Raw genomic sequence first — 6000 nt, 5'->3', positions numbered from 1 at the left:
AGGTACGAACACAGAGAGACGCTCGCACAAAGCCCGGAGAGCCTTGGCACAGTCGAACTTGTAAAATGTAGCTATTTCCTTTTATCCAATTAGAATTCATCGTTTGTTACACTGACACAGCCAGAAAAGGCCACGCCGCGCCACTCCGGCCTTCAGGCGTAACAACGTCGACTGCCGGAGCCGGGCCCTAGCGTCGTCGCCTGGCCGTCGTCTAAGGGGGAAGTGAGATGGAATAGACTTTGGAACAAGAGGAACAATGCCAACAAAGGAAAACATATGATAGGCAACCCTGCCCTGCCCGAAGCACTGTTGCCACGTTTTCCATGCGTTTTCCGATTCGAATTTCCCCTCCCTCTGCTGTTATGTTGCTTCAGACGGCACGCACACCAGTCAAAGCACTTGTTCCAATCTTGGAATAGAGTCTTAACCCGGCGCTATCTAGGGTTGTCCCGCTTCTTCGTACGCTCGCAAGCAGCCATTGAAGGCTCTCCTACGCTCTTTGCTTCAAAGGCCAACGCCTCTTGGAAACACTGCAGAGCCTACTAGGGACGACTCCGAGGGCGGCAGCGCATGCTCAGCAAGCCCCAAACCATGCTCTCTTGCAATTCTCTTCTTCTTTGCATCGCCAAGGGGGGTTGCGAATATCCTCCGGGAGAGTGTTCGCTCTATCTCACCACTGCCGTTCACTCTCCGCTCTCTAATGTCCACCCGTCTGCAGGTACGAGCCATGGGTGCTCGGAACAGGTTCTCTCATCGCTCTGAATCCTCGAAAACATCATCGGCCCCCCGCTCACGGGCGCGGCTCCCACGAACTTTGCGCGACCCCCGGGATCATTGGTTGCTGTTGTTGTTGCTGCTGCTGCTGCTGCTGCTGTAAACAAGTATCGTTAAATGTCAGTTACGTCGAAGGTTTTTGCAAGTTTGGATGTTTTATTATCAATTATACAAACAACACATATAGGAAGAGTTGCGTTTGCTAGCGCGTCAAGAGGGATTTTTAAACTCGGTTGGATGGTGTATTGGCAGAATAAGAATAAATAAATCACTTAATTAGCATTCTGGCATTTGTCGGTCGCGCCGTCGGTTTTGTCGCGGAAAAATGTCGCACCAAGCGTCGTTGGGCCCATTATTGTGACAGTTAGCGTGTGACGGGTGGCTGCTGTGGGTTAACCGCGTGAATATTTCAACCGCGGGTGCCGTCGCTCAGTTTTGTGTCGGTGGAAAATTCAAGGAAGAGGAAAATCTCCAGCCCTGATCGAGAATTTCAAATTATGCTGAAAACTACAAACGTGCCAACGAAGTGTTATGTGATAGTGAAAAGCATGTAAAAGCACCAAGTGTTAAGGAAGAAGGCAAAAGTTTCAAAGAAGAAAAAGAAGAATAGCCGTACAAAAGTGCATACTCAAGTGACACCAACTGCAGAATAATGTGTTTATAAATATCACACCCACTGTCAAAACGGATCAGAAGCAGTGAAGCGTCAGATAGATACGGGAGCAGTGGAGGACAACAATAACAACAACAACGACCACCACTAAGAAATGTAGGCAACTTTTTAAACATCTTTGAAAAAAGCCATATGCTGTAGCTGCCGATGACGTTCGCCTGTCGCCCGACCAGGCTGCGGGTTTGATTATTATGCTAATTTGCATATTTTCGTTTACTGTCGTCGTCGTCGTCGTCGTTTTTCTCCATTTCACCATTCATATTCTATGTGCTGCTGTTTCCAATGTTTGGGGACGGCTTTTTAAGATGTTTGCCTGAATTGTTAAAATAAACAGTTGATTCTCTGGATTGTCAAATGTTTATTTGACGATTTTAAGGCGGTGCGAGGGATGCCATTTGCATAGGAAATTTCTTATCAAAACAGCTGCCGCTGGGATGATAAAAGAGCAAATGCCGACGCAGTGACGGTGGATTAGGAAGCAGTTTGCGAAAAGGTTTGAGTTCGTATGATTGTTTCAGGATTTGATTACTGTCAAAATATTCATCGCAGTTGCTACCGTCTTTAGGGGGGCCCGCCTTCGCTCAGTCAGTAATGTCTGCTAGCTGCTAGCATAAATGGACATCATCAGTTTTCAGCTACTGATTTTTATCAGCACTCCAGTTTCAAGTGCCCACTAACTTCATTCAGGGTGTTTTTATGTTACTTCATTCGTGAAGGTTACGATTTTCAGAATTGGTTGGAAATGCTCTCTAACATGAAGCTTTAGTGTGATAATTTATTAGCTAGATAAAGGTCTGAAGAGGCACAGGTCAAACGCCTGTAGATTGAAGAAATACTTCAAATCTCCTCGTCCATTCAATGAGTTAGGTAAAGATGTGTGGGTTTGACTAGTACTGTCGCATTAATGGCGCTTCGCTCATTTCAACTTCCATTCAATTTTCATACTGTCGTACTCTAGCGGAACTATCTACCTACCCTCTTCAGACCTTTCTCTAGCTAATAGATTATCACGCTAAAGCTTCATGTTAGATAGCATTTCCAACTAATCTAATCTAATCTAATCTAATCTAAAAATGCAGCCAGTACGAGAAAGCATCCTGGAAAATGATTAGGTTAGATAACGCCTAATTTTTTTGTCAACATTGGTGTTTACAGCATATCTGACACAGGCCCACGGCCATCTAATCTAAAAATGCAGCCAGTACGAGAAAGCATCCTGGAAAATGATTAGGTTAGATAACGCCTAATTTTTTTGTCAACATTGGTGTTTACAGCATATCTGACATATGATAGGCCCACGGCGTTGCATTTGCGGCAAAGATGTGAAATGATTCGAGTTTAAATAAATATATTTAATCAGCTATGCATTTCGTGAACCTACAGGGGTGGAAGGATACGTGGACATACCGTACTAAACACTCCGAGCTACACACTTAGACAATTGACGTAAATTTAGGTACTCTGAGACTGACATATACGAGCGTCAATTTTGAAATAAAATTGAGTCATAATAGACGCGCAATTCAGCGCAATCAAACGTACTTTTGAACTTTTCAGTCTCGGAGCACTTAATTTTACATGTTTACGTCTCATCCTTCATGTCAAAGATGGATTCCGTCTCGTGTAAGATTAGGTATTTCTAAGTGTGTATGTAAGAGTGAATTTAACAAACATATGTGATATAATGAATGGTTTATATAATGTAGTATAATTGAAGGATCTCACCAAATGTACATCAAATTCCTAATTTATGTTTAAAAATGGAATGATCTCACCAAAACTGGTCTGCTTGAGTGCGATCATCAGCTTTTCCGAGCTTCAAATGGAGTACTCCTTCGGTCCCTTCTTCTTGGTGTGGATGGATCAATAGAGTTTTATTTTTTTTTCGCAGGGAAAGCACACACACGTCCATTGACTAGCTGCCAGGATTCGCGGCTATGACTAGTAGTTCGGCTGTCCAAGTATAAGAGCTTCCATCCCTTTTCCGAACAATAATGGGCTTTGTGCCTCGCTTGGTGCATAGCACAGGCGGCGATATATACGTACACAGCTAAAAAAAAGGAGTGTAAATTTCCGTTACTATGATGCACATAAATCGAGCGTCATAAATCATACAAATTTACATTATAAATCGTGTAAATTTATGAGACATGTCATGCAATATTCCATATATTGTATGCAATTGTATGCAATTATGAAATACAACATATGGCTTCGGACCGTACTGTTCCACGGAAGAACATACATACTTAAAAATTACCTCCGTGTTGACCTTGTCGCCTTCTGGAATGAACACCGGGTCCATTTTTTTTGCCATCGGAAGCCACCAATCCAAACACCATAACGCTAGCAGGATGCTCCGACACGTTCTTGTACCGGTCGGTTCTGGAATTTGATACGGGATCGACGGTAAACATGCTCTCGTCAGTGAACAGGATTACTGGATTTTTTCGCTTAAGGAAGTTCAAGATTTTCTTGCATCGCTCGACTAGTAGCTCCCGGATGCGGTTGGTAATCATGTGAGTTTTTTTTTCGTGCCCTCGACTTCGCCCCGCAATATTCTTTTACGATCTTCCGTGCCGTAAAGTCACTGATCCCGTGTTCATTTGCCATTTTCCTTATTGAACGCACTGGATTCACCGAATCTTCCTTTTGATAGCAGCGATAACACTCGGAACCCGAGCTGACCTCGGACGACCTGTGGCCACCTTCGCGGATAGTTGTCCTTTCTTTTCTCGGTCTAAAGGGTGTCCACGATGAAATTGCCACACACAAAATTGATTCGCAAAATTCGAGTTTTCATCCGATTGCCATCAAATTTTCAGGGATTGAGAAATAACTATTAAACTTCATTTTACCATTTTACTCGTATTTTATTTACAGTCCATACGCAAATGCCCGCACCTTGGCCTTAACCCCGGCCATAAGATTCTGCACAACCTGTGAATCAACCGTTTTTTGCATGTAAACCCATATTTTCTTCAGTTCCTCGACTGTCTTCACTACCTTAGGTCGTTTAAGAAGGTGCTGCTTCATAATCGCCCAGTACTTCTCGATGGGGCGGAGCTCCGGAGTGTTGGGAGGGTTGAACATTTTCGGCACGAAATTGACCTTATTGTCCGCATACCACTTCAGCACGTCCTTGGAGTAGTGGCATGAGGCCAAATCCGGCCAGAAGATTGTTGGGACGTTGTGGGCCTTCAGGAGAGGAAGCAGCCGCTTCTGGAGGCACTCTTTTATGTACACCTGTCCGTTCATCGTGTCCTGGGTCACGAAAGGTGCACTCCGCTTCCCGCACGTGCAGATGGCTTGCCAAACCAGGAATTTCTTCGCAAATTTGGACATCTTCTGAGTGCGGACATGCTCCGGAACACTGAACTTATCCTTGGCCGTGAAAAACAGGTTGCCGGGGATCTGTTTGAAGTCGGCCTTCACATATGTTTCGTCGTCCATGATGCAGCATTCAACTTTCGTCAGCATGTTGAGGTACAACTTCCTGGCACGGGTTTTGGTGGACTTGTTCTGCTTCTCGTCGCGATTAGGGGCCTTTTGTACCTTGAACGTTCGAAGCCCAGCCTTAGTTTTGGCCTTCTGGACAAAACTTCGGCTTAGGTGCAGCTTTTTAGCCACATCCCTAACGGAGGCGTTCGGATTTCGGTTGAAGGCCCCAACTACGCGGTTGTGATTTTTGGTGTTGTACGGAATACTTTTTCCTTCACTTCTGGGCTTCCGATCGGTGGTCAACCGTTCCTCGAACCGCTTAATCACTCGCGACACCGTGGAATTCGCGATTCCCAACGTTTTAGCGATGGAACGATGCGAGAGATCCTTGTTCTCGTGATGAATGCGCAAGATTTTATCACGCACGAACTGTTCTTTCGACTCCATTTCCGCGAGTTTTGATCACAGGACTTTAAAACTTGCAGGATGTAAATAATGCACTATGAACTAAATCCACCCAAATTTTCATTAAATTCTACCCAACGGTTAAAAAGTTAGAGCAATCTCATAGTGTGGCAATTTCATCGTGGACACCCTTTAAAACCCTTTTGACAGTTCACCGGGACACTCCTACGGCGATTGAAATGTCTTTTTGCGACATTTGCACGTGGGACAAATCACGAATACGCTGCCACTTCGTCATGGTGCAACTGTCAAACTAAATAAATCATTTTCTTTTATACACAGCCTACTACGGTATGAGCTATAGGCTACAGGTGCATGCAAAGAAAAACATTATCACGCATACGGTACTTCATGCTGAAGGTGATTTTTGAAAATAATCAGCCTAGGGAGCCACCATAAGTGTAAACCTGGGGGCAAGACAGCTGCACTCAGAGTAAATATATTTGCAGCGAGTAAATTTGAGTTACTCATATTTACTCAAAAATTATCAAAGTAGTCTCGATTTTCTGATCAAAGAAATATCGTCTGACAGCATATTTCGTTTGCAGCATCTGTTTGCTCATTTGACAGATCGAATCGTGCGTTTAGAAATCGAATTGCGGACAAACGAAATGCTACTGTGGTGGTTTGACTACACGTCGGTTTTA

The 6000-nt window shown here is 44.2% G+C and overlaps 1 protein-coding gene across 1 annotated transcript in view; it reads left to right on the top strand.

Annotated features, from left to right (window-relative positions):
- Positions 1–825: 825 nt before the first annotated feature.
- The window catches only part of LOC135704499 (SOX domain-containing protein dichaete-like), a 109318-nt gene continuing 104143 nt past the window's right edge, over positions 826–6000 (top strand). The window contains exon 1 of the mRNA XM_065225984.1: positions 826–1543. The gene's annotated coding sequence lies outside the window, so the exon portion shown is untranslated. The remainder of the gene's footprint in view (positions 1544–6000) is intronic.

The sequence above is a fragment of the Ochlerotatus camptorhynchus genome, unplaced genomic scaffold (genome assembly GCF_037179485.1).
Source record: "Ochlerotatus camptorhynchus isolate MF236.1 unplaced genomic scaffold, CSIRO-AGI_Acam_v1.1 ptg000242l, whole genome shotgun sequence".
In the NCBI taxonomy this organism is placed as follows: Eukaryota; Metazoa; Arthropoda; class Insecta; order Diptera; family Culicidae; genus Ochlerotatus; species Ochlerotatus camptorhynchus.
This window is presented reverse-complemented; position numbering and strand designations above follow the sequence as displayed.